The following is a 15,072-nucleotide window of genomic DNA, read 5'->3' on the forward strand; positions in this document are numbered from 1 at the left end:
AAAATGCTAAATTATGTATTCTCAAATACTACGAAGACTTTAAGAGGATAAAGTATTATCTCCAGCAAAGGAGTACAGTGTACAATCTTATTTTCCCCCCTTTTTTATTTTTACTTCATCCAGAAAAAAGTCCCTCTGGAAACCATCCTCCCTGCTGCCGAGAGGTTTGGAGACTTGTCAATTTCTCAGATGGCCGAACACTGAAGGCTTGATTTCCTCTGTGTGTCCTCCCTCTCTCGCTCTAGCTCTTGTTCTATCTCTGTATATGTGGGGAGTGGACAGGAAAACCACACGAAGGGAAGAGGGGAAGTTGCCCGTGACTGTGTCTTGAAGTGAAAGAAAAAAATTAATATATATAGAGGCAAAGGCAAATGAAACGAGTCACACGATGCAGAAAGTACGGTGAAGATGGATGCGACGCGCTCCCATCGTTCCCGCTCTGCATAGTGCCACAATGAGAGCCTGAGTTTACATAACCCAGCACACTTCCTAAGCACACATTTAATTACAAATGGGGATTAGGGAGCAACGGCATAAAGTTCCAAGCAGTGAAAAACTGAAACGAACAGATCGTTTTAAAGTGCACGAGGATCTGTTCTTCTCCCGGGTAAACATTGTCAAACAAATCTCTGGCTCTCTACCACTGCCTCTCTGGCATTTTCAGTGATTCAGTCAACAGTTTGTACTTCCCTCTCCCTCTATCTACGACTACGTCAGCCTTTTTCTAATTCCTATCCATTTTCTTGCACTGTAAGATTTTGTGCAGATCAGCTGATGAGTCTGGCACCGCTGGCGTAGTGTTCCAGCACAGGAGGCCGACTGTCAGCTCGCCACGAGCCTGTCCTCTGGCACCGGAGGCAGGAAGCACAATCTTTAATGGCAGGCAACTCAAATCTCCTCAGCGGGAGAAGAAAGGAGAAGACGTTTTATTCCATTTCTTCCGCATGTGTTCAGGGAAACTACAACAGCTGGCAACCACAAGAATTAAAATTCAATCTACATGGGCGTCGATCTCTTCTATCGACTTTTCCGCAGACGGAAAAGGAGAAAATAAAAGGCTCATGATTTAGGGTGGAGCCTTTTTCTTTCGATGGGAAAAAAATACCTCACCTGATGCAGTTTGAACCACTAAATTTGGGTAAAAAACCAAAAAACAAAACAAGACTTGCTTGATAGTGCAGAAGATACCAAACCCATTATTCTGCTCAATTAACAATTATTCAACAAGAGCAAATAAGATAAGTGTTAAAAGACAAATGGAACAAATCTCAGATGGGGAGAGTGAATGAGACCAGGGTTTTTCTGCACCCAGCACAAAATGTTTCAGCTTCAAATGAAAAAAAGGATTAATTTAGCATGCTTCCCTAGGCTGCCAAACAGTTAGGCTTAGATATGTATACGCGCAGCTAACATTCCATAAGCTAGACGAGAAAGCTAAATGAAAAGAGGCAAATTGCAGTCGTGTAATTCAGGACAGCACATTCACTCACATACCCGTCAGGTCATCTCTCTCTTTTTTATTTACCAAACAAAGGAGCTTTAAGTGCTTCACTTTGACTTTGGCTTTTGAGAAATCCTGTCAAAGCCAGTGATTTTTTTTAAAAGACGCAACACACAGGAAGGATCAGATCTGTGCGTGTTGACGTGCCTCTGCGTTTTCAAAAGCTCAGCATGCACTAAAAATTTCAAGCTGTGTGTCACCTCGACACGTCTATTCTAAACTTAGTCAAACACTTTCTGGTGTTTTGGCGACTGCTGACATCTTGGTATATTGACACCTAAGTATATATACGTACATATATTCGAGGATATCAGTCCTGCCATCTCCTTGTTAGTTACATGCCAGAGGAAAAAAAATAAATAAATAAAAATAAATTATATATATATATATATACACACATATATATCTCCTGTGTCAAGAGAAGGAGACAGGTGATTTATCTCACAGCATACAGACATGATGAATAAATAAAATATGAGGTAGCATTGTCTGGCTGGTAAATAATAGACAGAGACATATAGCGTTATTGCTGCTCCAAAGTGAACTGCAGGTGCAGCTGCTAATGTTGCTCCAAATGTACCACCTGCAGTGCGCCACAGAGACATTGTGTGCTAAATGATGCGAATCAATTACCACATCCACGACCAGCGAGCCTTTACTGCTTTATGTGAAACAAAACATCAGATGATGCCCTTTCAGGCAAAAAATACTAAAATTAAAAAATAAATAAGGAAACACTCCGACTGGGTCTTTTAAGTCTAGTCATCTATTTGAAATGAAAAAAGCATGTCCTATCATTAAAAAATTTAATCATCTGCACAGAAACAGTAATTCCCACATCATAGGTACGAGACAGGGGTGGGCGGGCCCCAATATCGACGGTATCGATACTAAAGCAATGAGATCGATATTGCATTTCTATCTATGTGTTAAATACGCTGAGTTGTGTTAAATACTTTATTTGGAAATGAGAAAACAGATCTCAAACATGCGCCACTAAAAAGTGTTTGAGCCTTCTGTGTTGACTATCACATTTATTTGAGGAGCTATTTGAGTAGCCGACAGCAGCGGTCCCCAAGTTGTGCCACAGACCGGTTTATGTCTGACAATATTTTCACGCACCGGCCTTTAAGGTGTCGCGGATAAATACAACAGAATAAAATCGGCACTGGTATCAAAAAAAAGAAGATTTATTCATAACACACGGGAAAAGACCCAAGGAAACCAAGTTAACGATAAAAACCCTGAAAGCCATGAATTTCACACTCAAGCCTCAACTTATGCGGCTCTTGTTCACTAATTATTGTGGAAAGTAACAATCACAGTGATTTAGTGGTCGTTAAAATGTGTTCGGAACTAGCAAACTAATGATGACTCATCTGAAAAATGACGACACAGTGCTCTCTGCTAAAAAAGCTGCCTTTATAGGTTAAATCCATCGGTATGTATCAGCAATACCGGCTCTGTATATACTTTGTGTCGGACGTCTACCGCAATTTGCAGATTTGCACGGCACTAGTCTACCACCATTCTTAATTTGCCAGTGTTTCCAACATATTCCGCCTGTTTTGTATTTTTAGCCTCATCCTCTTCTCGTTTTTATCTGTTTATGTATTTACTGCCATCCTCCTTTTTTTACCCTTCTTCTATGAGCTGGCCAGTTAGTCAGGGCAGACCTTCAAGTGTCATTTTCTCTCTCTCTGCTGAGATAAATGTCCTAGCAAAGGTGCTCATCACCCATTTATGATGAGAAGTAGGGGCAGCAGGGAAAGGCACGAGAACAAACAAGATGACAGGAGGTGTTAGGTATTTTAGACTTCCTTCGAGGCGTGGACGTCTATCAGCAGAGAATGTCCCTTAGTCTGTAACACAGTCAAATATATTCTCAAGTAATATTCAAGCATGCCATTCAGCGTGTTAGTACGAGCTCGGGAGCAGCTTGGGAGAACAAGAAAACAGAGACTGCTTCAGATTGTCTTCCCAAATTGACTCAACTTTATTCACAAGTATAACAGTTTATATAGAGGGTAAAATTCACCCAGTGAATTCACCCAATTCCACCCAGTGCTTCCTGCAGAAGTTCTCTGATGACTCTGCAATAGTCGGCCTCATCACTGATGGGGACGACAAGGAGTACAGAGGTCTGACCCAAGACTTTGTGGACTGGTGCCAGCTGAACTACCTCCAGATCAACGCCAGTAAAACCAAGGAACTGGTGGTAGACTTCCGCAGGCACAAGCATTCTCCACTGCAACCACTGAACATCCAAGGTATGGACATTGAGGCTGTGGACAGCTACAGGTACCTTGGTGTTCATCTGAACAATAGACTGGACTGGACTCATAACTCAGACGCCCTCTACAGGAAAGGGCAGAGCAGGCTGTACCTGCTGCGGAGACTCAGGTCGTTTGGAGTGGAGGGCCCACTCCTGAAGAAATTCTATGACTCTGTGGTGGCTTCTGCTATCTTTTATGGCGTGGTCTGCTGGGGCGGCAGCATCTCTGCTGGGGACAGGAAGAGACTGAACAGGGTGATCCGAAGGGCCGGCTCTGTTCTAGGATGCCCTCTGGACCCAGTGGAGGTGGTGAGTGACAGGAGAACGGCGGCTAAGCTGTCATCCCTGATGGACAACATCTCCCACCCCATGCAGCAGACTGTGACAGCACTGAGCAGCTCCTTCAGTGGGAGACTGCGGCACCCACGGTGTGGGACGGAGAGATTTCGCAGGTCTTTCCTCCCCACTGCTGTCAGACTCCACAACAAAGACTTTAACTGATCAAGCACACACATCCATACATATGCAATAATACTAAGTGCAATAATCCTTTCTGTCATCGTTGTATTTTTACTCAGTTGTATATAGCATTTGTATTTGTATTCTATTTTTTATCTTATTGTATATTTATTTTATTTTATTCTACTGTATATAGTATTTTATTTTATTCTATTCTGTACAGCTGTGTACTGTATTTATTCTTATTGTATTCTAATTTTTGCCTCATAACTTTTGCACTGTCCACTTCCTGCTGTGACAAAACAAATTTCCCACGTGTGGGACTAATAAAGGTTATCTTATCTTATCTTATCTTATCTTATCTTATCTTATGAGACAGCAGATTTATCAGTTTAAACCAGTACAGACCAAGATAAGGCAGCGTCTTCCTGCCCATGGGTGAAGAAGCATCCTTTGTGTAGTGTATCAGTTCAGCTACAATTGTGATTATCTCAGCGACATATTTTCAAGGCACAAAACAAAGAGTTCTTACATTAGTGAAATCTGAAACAAACCATTTGGCCTTCAACAGGCGTCTCCTAAAAGATTAAGAAACTAATGTAGCTGAGGGAGTGATCTCTGTGGTATTTCAACCTTGTACCAGCCTGTGATTCTCACACATCAATTCTTGGGTCAAAGAGAAAAATAACTAAAACAAAGGGGCCTTATTGAATGACAGAGTTTTCCTGTATAATGTCACTATAAAACAATATCCAGTAAATGCTCCCATGGTACTAAAATACCTAACAGGAGGTACCAGTAGAACAGAAGAGAATGGGATTGGACCTTTTTTTAACATCTCTTCTTTCAAAAGATAGAAGAGAACTTAAATTATTTTCACTTCAAGTGACATAACTGAGGGCATTGCAGAACCCTTAATCATGAATCCCTCCTCTTACTTCTAAAGACTTCCTTATCCTTCTGTGTTTGGGTGGATATCTACTTTCTTACACTGGAAAGGTATCTCGAAGGCTCCTAGTTGTACATCTCATTCTATCTCACTATGCGATAATGGTTTCCTCCAAATGCCGACAGCTAAACTAAAAAAACTGCTGAAAAGGTGAGTCACTGTTTAGTGCGTACTCAGACAGCTGCACAGTTATCGACCTTGAAGAGATGTTCTTTTATTCAAACCAAATCGTCCAGCATTGGGCCGAAGCTTTCTATTGCGAGCATCGACGCACGCTGCCATTCAGAAACGTGACCTTGGAGATTCACTAATTTCCCCCCGTTCTGCAACAGTAAAGGCACCGCCCTCCCCAGTGCTTTATCCGACTGAAGATTTACAGACTCTTCAGGTCAAAATCCACACATGTCATATCTATTTTGATGTCGGCCATTTTACTTTAGGTTCATGGCAGCAAGTTGAAAAATTGGAGAAGAAAGAAATGTCGAGTAAAAAAAGAAAAATTTAGAGGACGGTTTTCAGGAGAAACCATACAAAACTCAATGTGTTTTACTGATAAAAGGTAAAAAAAAAACAAATAATAGAGAAACCTTTAAAAAGCACTGAATGCATTTATAATGGCAGGCATGTAAAAACACTTTTGTAAAACGCTCAGGAGGCACTTCAAATATTTACTAGTACTTCCCTTCAATTAATACAAAATAAGAAGTTTTTTTTCCATCTATGATAAAAAGTTACAGACATGCTGTTAACTTCTGTTTGAAACAGCGAGCTGTTTCTCCGTCCATTAGTTTGAAACGTTTTGGAGTTTAAACACGTCTCTGCTGCCACTTTAAATATAAAAGTAGCACTCAATCACTTCTAATTACGGAAAATTTGAAAACATGGCACTACTGTACCTGCATGTTGTAGGGTAAAAACACTGTTAAATTAAGGGTACGCTTTAAATTTATATTTCGTCCCGAGGCTTTGATGGGAACACATATTTAAATATGCTGGTAGGTGTCAAAAAAAAGATCAGAGCTTTAAAAATATGCAGAAGACGCAGATTAATATGGCAGAACAAGGCCTCATATCTGTATAGCATATCCATAATGGTGCAGTGATTTCTCTTTCTGTCTGCTTGGATTTGTTGTACTGTATAAACACAGTGTGCATAGGCTAGGTTTGACATATGGAATCAAAATCGTATGTGGCAGTAATTGGTACCTGACCTCAAGAAATTATTCACACAAAGGCAGTCTGGCAATTATGCAAGGTCTATTATAGGGCTCGAGGATTAAAGAGACTTTCAGATAGATTTTTTTCCCCTCCCTCTGTGGGTGGAAAAGGCGTTTAGACAAGCATTTAAATTATGCCACTCTAACACCAGTGGAAGCGGCATTTAGCATAGCTGAGAACCGAGCTCATCTGAATACAAATGGCTTTGGGAAAGATTTTTTTTCTGAGTGCAGAGATGATGCAGCAGGAGATCGCGGCCTGTTTGGAACCGTATATTCCCGTGACGTCTCTGTATCATCTTAGAAACAGACAACACTGTGAAAGACACAATAGAAAACAATCGTCGATTTAGAGTAAACTATTCACGATGAATGTGCGTGAAGATCTGCCACCATCACCCTCACTGGCCTCTTTTTACCGAACACGCAACGTCTCTCATCCTGATTCTGACATTCCAAAAAGTTGACATTAAAAATTAACTTTGATGATGTCAATAGTGTTGCAAGAGAAAAAAAGGGGGGTATTGCTGCATCAGTTTGATTATTATTAGTGGGCATCAGTGAGAACTGCAGCTGTCTGCTAATTTTCTTTTACTGCAACATTTTGATACTTTGTAACCCCCAAACAGGGCTGTATGCTGATTGGCTGATTGAAAACTTTTTTTCTGCTGCCTCCCCTCCACCCTTTTCCTTCCTTAGATGGAAATGAGTGTTTATTTTATACATGTTTTTGATTGGCTATTCGCTGTGTGACCTCAAAGTTATGGAAGCAGCGGCAATAGTTTAGAAAAGTAAATCTACTTGAATCTGTGCAAATCTTGAGCACAACACAGAACATTTTTAGCCTTTGCGCATAACCTAAAAGGTAAAAGAACGTAACATCACTGCCAGGTTGCAGAATTTCATACTGAAAGGTGGCAACCATCAATGTCACCCGGTTGACATTCTGCAATTATAACCTGTGATTAAACTGTAAAAGCCGTGTGGCAACCCATTATTTCACTGCCACTATGAATGAACAGCGAGGAAAGTGAGCAGGTAATTGCACAGCCTGTGTGTTCTGGTGCTTCGGTCTTTCTGAGAACCGGTGTGATTGCTGTCATTAAGTTTAGGCAGTAATGTAATGACAAAAAAAAAAAAACTTCCCTAAATGGCAGCATGAGGACCAACTGAGGACAACTCCTTCAGCGTGCCTACAAGTTAAAGAGTATTAAATTCAAATAATTAAACAACGTGCAAATTATGTTTTTCGCCTCCGGTGAAAACATTAGGAAAGAGGAAGCTCGTGCTGTGCTGAGTGATGTATTGACTGATCTGCGGTGGACACACTTCCAGCCATCAGCTTGGGCCTGGAGCCATCGCTACTCTTCTGCACTGACAGTTGGGAAAACACAAGCACTTACTGTACGTGGGCGGTGGCATCTTGTCAGGGAAAATGCAATATGCATTAGACACAATCCAATCTGTCTCCAGTGGATTGATGTGTGTTTGTGTGAGTGTATGTGTGCGCTTCCAACTGGCGTTCGCTGTGTATTCGTGTGCGGCGCGTGTGTGTGTGTGTGTAAATGCAGCAGAAAGACAGAAAGCGGAGAGTCTCGGTGGGATCACTTGGCGCTTGGCTGGCACACCATCAGACAAACACACTTCATTACAGGCCTATTTACCTGATTAACTGGGCTACTTTATCAGCTGCACAGCACTCTGCAACACACAACTGTCAGCAGCGCCCCGGCTCCCTAAAAGCTCCCCTCCCACACCCACACAAACAGACCCACACTCAAACACAAAACCTCCACTTACCGACTGACTGTTTGGATGACTGACTAGCTTGCTGAAACAAAGCCTAAGATGGCATTCTCCTTCGCTCGGCAGACTCAGAGGATGACATCAAATATACCTCCCTGTAGTCTTGAATTAATGTCACCTCTTACAAGTTAGACTCAAATACGACCTGAATAATCTGTTGTGCTAGAGTTTTCCTTATGGGGAATAACATTTGGGTAACCTTTTCATGTAATGGAATGTAACAATCAAAAAGAAATAAAGCCTCGAGCTGTCTCCCAAAGACGGGAAAGAGGACAAAGCCCACCTTGAAACATTATTATTACAGGAGGGTAATGATTTCCTTTTTCCTCTTTGCTTTCTGTGGATCTGACTGCAGGCGAGAAGAAAACCATTTCTCAGCATCAGTTTTAAAGCACTACACCAAACTAAACCTGCACGCCCGATTCAACCCAATTAGACATTTCCCACGCAGCAAGAGCTAAGTTACAAAAATAACTTTTTCATGGTTTGGCAAATGATTAAAGCTGGCACCGCAGATGAATAAAAGTAGTCTAACAAAGTTTAAAAAAAGAAGAAGAATTTCTTCTTATTCTAAGGGTGAACCATTTTACTATGCCTGTATTTAAAGCAGGATCAGCGGTGTAGGATCTGGTTAAAAGATTACATGAGAGTCTTTTGAGGCTGATTTTCTAAAGATTTAAATAAACTTAAGGCTACAAGTCACACTAGGGAAAAGAGTGACTGGAGACCGTGGCACAAGCAAAATTATTGTGACTATCTGCAATGAACTAGCGGTCTCATTGCGTTTGAACTGATTACTCTGAAGACGGGGACCGTGTCTTTGAGGACACGCAGTCTTCAAACCCCTCTTGGTTTATCAAGCTGTCTGCTAATCTACACACACAGAGCATTCACATTAACTACTTACATTTAGAGTCCAGCCTGAACCTCACCAATTTCCTCCACAAACAGTGATGTAGTTGCTGCAGTTCAAAGTTCAAAACGATTTTTATATGTGAATGTAACCAGAATACAACCACTTGATTCAAGTTGCCTCAAAAGAGATGCTTAACAGACGCGATGTGTTTGGCACAGAGTGAATCAGATTGATTGCAATGTGTTGGCAATCTGTCTGCATTTATAAATTAGATAACAGTATTTGCAGACCTTCACCAGTCTGTCTGAGAGTGACTGCAGTCTGCAGCCCCAGCTGGGCAGTGATTGTTTGGACACAGGTTAACTCATGACCTGTGGAACGTGCCCTGTGGTTAAAAGTGGTTTCTGTCTTCTACCTATAAGAGGAAGCTACACCTCCAGAGCATCCGGTGAACGCTGTCCTAATTTTGTCACAACCAGTCACACTTTCTCTCAGTTCAGTAGGAAAGTTTGGACAGTGCTCCTTGATGCCAAATTAAGATCGGCCAGGATCGTCAGCTTGCCTAGCCCGAAGCAAGACTCTCTTTTTTCTGTTTGCCATGCGTGTCTATAGAGGCTGCACCAAGCCAAGCGGCCCCATTTGAATTTAGATCACAGGAAGACAGTTGCTGGCAGGGGCAAGCTCCTGGTCACAGCCCATATGATGGGGCCTATCAGGGCTACGGCCCTGTTACTACACCTGCATACTGTTCGGCTTTGGCGCTGCTTGGCTGGCATATACAAACATGCATTCACACAGGCCTACTGGAGTTAATCATAATAATGGATGCAAATATATACAGTGTGAAGACACAGAAACATATGGTCACAAGAAACTGTAAATGATGAGACTTAAAGCTTTTTATTCATCATATTCACACACACACACACACACACACACACACACACACACACACACACACACTCTAGCTACCATGCTGACACTACATCTGTTTGTGCCATACCACGGCAAGCCTCTGATCACAGGCGCTGTCATGTCTCATGGGCGAGGTTAAAGCAGATTTGCCAAAAGGTGGGAGTATATGTGGGGGTGAAGAGAGAGGGAAGTGATAAAATGGGAAATGCGGAAGGTAAAAGAGAAGGAAGAACATCAAGAGAGAAACAAGAAAGGGAACAAATATGATAGGAAAACCGAAACAAAAAAACAGATAAAAGGCAGAAATCATCTGTATACTAAACCCGGCACTGATACTAGGTAGAAAGCAGCAAGCAGACAGCAGTGCTGTTGTCTGTTAATGTCGCCTGGTACGATCTTTGATCTCCTCAAAGAGTCTAAAATATCTGTCAGGTTGCATTTTCGTTCTAGTAAACAGAGCAAGAAAATTGCCTGCTTTTTAGCTCCCGGTGGAGGAGAAGGAATTACACGGAGCGATGTGCTCCATTCAATACAACTGTGATGAAATCATCGTGAGACTTTCATTTCTGATGATTCCATTATTTGAGATCCAAAAATATAATCAGCGAAAAATGGGCTGAAACTACTTTCATGGGACCTGGGTTTTCCTCTGCTAAAAACCAACAGTGGTACATAAGGAGGAGGTTTTCCACTTCCACCCGTGGTGCTGCAGAATACTTCCACAAAGAATTAGTTAATCAGTAAAACAAAATCTGTCACGGTCCTGGGGTTCTGTGGAGTTTTGCATTGTTAGCTATATACTGCAGTTTGGGTTTCCTGTTTAAAGGCTTCGTTCTTATATTTGGATCCAGTTTCCATTATTTGTTTTTAACCCCCTAGGACCTGGCATCTACATATGTGGACATCACATTTTGGGTTATTTAGACCAAAATACTCAATTTTGCTCTACAAGGGCCTTATATCTACTTACGAGGACATTATACTGCTACTGTTCTACCGAATATCCTCATATGTGGCTCAAATGTTCTTAGAAACAAAAATTAGGTAAAAAACAAAATCTGGTAATTCTTTGTTTTTACATTCATCGGGACCCAATCAGCCCAAATATCAAAGAGAAATTAAAAATGCATGCAGTGGAAGAGTTCGGGTCTTAGGAGGTTAATTCATGTTTTTTCAACTAACATGCTGAGCTGTAGTTTCTAGTTTTTATGGAGTGCTGGATGGTTTACTCCCCTAATTCTTTTTTCCAATTCTTAGTCTTAATTTAGCTTCAGTTCCTGCACCGAGTTTGTTATTTCTGGCATGTTTCGTTCCCTCTGTGCTTCTTCCTTCTGTTTTTGCACCCTCATCTTTCAGCGTTCCTCTCTCCCTTCTTCATGTTTAGAGCGAGTTGTCTTGTCTTTGTGTTTAGCGATGTGTCTGTTAGGTCGTTTCCCATTTTTGACAGGCAGTCTGATTATCCTGATTACGTTCACCTGTGACCTGTTCCGCCCCTGTTTCTTATTTCCCATTGGCTTCAATATATAAATGGCCTGTTTCCCCTGCTTGTGTGCTACTCTCTAATTTGATTAATCCTTCTGTTTTTGGCTTTGCTTGTGTCTTGAACTTGCTCCTGTACTACTCCATTTTGCTGGTTGTTTCTGACCATCACTGTGCAGTACTGTTGGTCAGTAGTGATTAAAGTAACTTTTCTTTGATTGTGAGTCGGTGCACCTTATTTTTTTAACAAGAGAGCTGCAGTTAAGACGTTTCAACACTTGTGGCAAATGGGACTGAAGCTAATCTCAAAGTGTTTCTAGCACGTCAACAAGCTGCATTCAAAACTGGATCTTATCTAAAACAATCCGTCGCATTTCAGATGTTAATACAGAACCAGAGGGAAAAAAGTGGAAGAAAGTGGCTTCTTCTGTTGAGACCACACGGAGGCGATGAATAAACGTTGCCCTTCTTATCGTCACATACCCAAATACACATGAATCTGTTCAGCTGCCTGGCTGGAGTAAACTGACTGTGCTTCCCACCACCGGTGCATTACGACAGTCATTATCTGAGAAACCTGTGTACATACTTTATTGATTTACCCAACTCTGACTTTGCTGGTGTGAGAAGTCTCTGACTTCAGGAGTTGAAATCTATTTGACTAAAATATCACAAAACAAAAGTCTGAGGCTGATTCCAACAAACAAAAGACAAGCTTATTTACATTAGATGGAAAAGTCACCAGCAAAGGCCAAACATTGTGATGTAAATGCATAAGCCTGGTTACACTCCCTGGGAGAGTGCTGATCTTTATCATTTCACCCTTTGTCTCATCACACACGCGCACTTCTCCGCTGTACTGTATAGCGTGCTTGAGATCAATAGCGAGCGCCATGTGCAAATACATCTCAGTGGTTGTTTGATATTGTCACCGGGGAGCTCCAGGGTCTGCTTAAAAGCATGGAGGAGAAGGAAAATAAATTCCTCTACCAGCATGACTAATATAATCCCATTCAGTCTAAAGTGTCGCGCATTCATTTTGAGAAAAAGAAAATACCTCATGCCGTTTCAAGCCCAACATTTCAAATCAAAGGATCACTTAAATCAAGGGCTACTGTTTTCTAAACAGGCAGATGTATTCTTTTCTTCAGTGTGAGAATATGCAGTAGTAGACAGTCTGCTAACATCCACGCCTTGAGAAATGATTATTTTTTTTACCACTGATGTAATGAAGAGGCTTTAATGTGACTGTGACCTCCCATGTTTAGCCTGCAGCTAAAGGTCAAACACGAGTATGAAGCCACGAAACCTAAAAAGAACAAGGAGCTCAAATCAAAGGAGTTCCTATTCAAAACAAACAGTGAGCACTGCAGAGGACCTAAATGCAATAATTCACCTTTAGGGAGTAACACTGAGATCTGTCTTCACTTTGACAGCTACAAATCAAAGCTTTCAATTTATCGCTCAGCCTTCTTTACGGCCCTTTACCTGTGGTCGCGGGCTTTGGTTAGCGACTGAATGAATTAGATCACTGATACCAGCAGCCCGAGATGAGACTCCTCTGCGGGGTGGCTAGCCTCACTCAATATGAGAAAGTGAGCCGCAAACTGAGAGGGCTACAGTATCGAGCTGTGGTGCCTCTGCACTAACAGGAGCTCTGGCTGACATGGTTCAGGCCAGACCACAAGGACAACACACTGTGTGGGAAGGATGTCGAGGCAGCTCTGTCCATGTTTTTACCATTAAGACACCGATTTGATATAATTAGTTTTTGGGTTGAAATTTTCTCTACATCTGAAGAAAGACTGAGTTCTTAAGAGAAGGCTGGAGGAATCGCAAGTAAACTGTTTTTGTGTAGTACAATATCCAGCAGCAGGTCAGTGAAAGAAAAAGGAAAGACATAAAGATATACAGGACTCTTTAACCGTGCTGGTTTGTGAAGTCCTGAAGTGGGTGAATATGACCAAGAACGACACTGTTCAATTATCTGTTCACCATAATTTACTAAATGATCATCACGCTGTATTGCAGGAGTCTGAAGACGCAGCTTTAAGGCTTTTCATGCACTGCCTTTCAGAAACAGATCCATCCATGTTTTTATGCAGCGTATGACTAAGAGTTGGGTATTGAGATATTTTGTGTTTGAGGAGGATGGATATCGACAGGCTATAGACAACAAAAAGGCAGAAAGCAAACAGTATGGACCAGAATTAAAAAACGGGAATCTGAACGCTCACCATCAGTGCACCTCAAAGCCGGTGATGAATTCTGCATTTACAAGAGCAGTGTGAGTTTCAGATGCAAACATTAAATTAACAGTATGGCGTAAAATGTTCATAACCTGAGATGTTTTCATTACTTATCACAATAACTTTAGCTTGTTAAGGTTAATGCAGTGAGTGGGCTGCTTATACAACACTGTGTGTATGTCGGAGATCATTGTATATGCAGCTGTACAGTTATTTGCTTGTTTGTTTGTTTTTTCATGATATTTGCTGTTGGCAAGTGTGAAGTTGGAGTGGTACTCTTAGTTGCCTGCTAATTAAAAAACTGGAGCACTAAAGGCCAAGATATCCTGACATCCTATTATGTGGTAGCTGCCTGCAACAAACAGCACTGCCTGATGCACTCAACGGACAAACAGTCATCAACAGTTAATGCTTATCTTTCAAAAACAACAAAAAACTTTAGTCTCCAAACCCAAGCCATGAAAATCCAAATGATACCCTCAAGGAAAAAAGCTCCACAGCCAAAACAGACTGCATCATTTCAACTGTTTTGGAATTTGGTGAAGTGACATCGTTCTCACCAGGATCAGGAAACAAACCATTATGGAGTGGCCATGAAAAATACCTGTTTCAGCTGCTGTGTGTGTTGCAGTCCAACATTATCTCAAATTCTAGCAGCATAACACATAAAGATGATGCATTCACTCAGTCATAACAGCATCAGGAACATCACCATGTCATTACACCTCAAGCCTCACTATTTAACCCCCCAAAACAATCCACTGCTGAACAGTGTAAAGCTTTGTTCTCAGGCAGACCTGCTGAGTTGTCAAACAATGGCAAACGGTCTGCATGAATGCAGAGATATGACAATTATGAAACTGATGTGCGGGAAGGAGCAGAGCAGGACAAAGACGAGTGATAAGTTTTCTTCCCGAAGGTTTAAGGTGACAGAAGTTCACTGACTGAGTGGTTTTTAGCCAGGCACAGCTGGCTTCACACATCTGGCTTTTTCTTTTCCCCTTTTTTTGTGCAAATAAAACATGACGGACGTCCACACTACGCCAGGCGCAGCAGTCGGACTAGCACAAGGTTAACTCGATGAAAAGAGCCAGCTCCCACTGGAATTTCACCTCTTTCACATTTCAACATTCTCCACATTACTGCAATGCAAAATTTACTTTTGCAGAAAAATTATTTATGATAGTACATTTTTGAATATTGATCTGTCTTTTCTAACTCTGAGCTACTTTATGATTTCTTTTTTGTAAACATGCAGTATCAGCAACAAAAAAGGGAACAAATTTCTGTCTCCACCTGAATGCATTTTCCAAACCAATGACTACAAAACAGACCTACATCTACATTGGGTACATTTTGATTTCCC

At 41.4% G+C, this 15,072-nt stretch overlaps 1 protein-coding gene across 5 annotated transcripts in view; it reads right to left on the minus strand.

Moving 5' to 3' along the window:
• Positions 1-15,072, minus strand: part of nrxn3b (neurexin 3b) — a 334,694-nt gene that overhangs the window by 212,557 nt on the left and 107,065 nt on the right. The gene's annotated exons all lie outside the window — the stretch shown is intronic.

Source organism: Rhamphochromis longiceps, linkage group LG15, assembly GCF_057381845.1.
Source record: "Rhamphochromis longiceps isolate RC_006_pf linkage group LG15, R_longiceps_female_GT1.1, whole genome shotgun sequence".
Taxonomy (NCBI): domain Eukaryota; kingdom Metazoa; phylum Chordata; class Actinopteri; order Cichliformes; family Cichlidae; genus Rhamphochromis; species Rhamphochromis longiceps.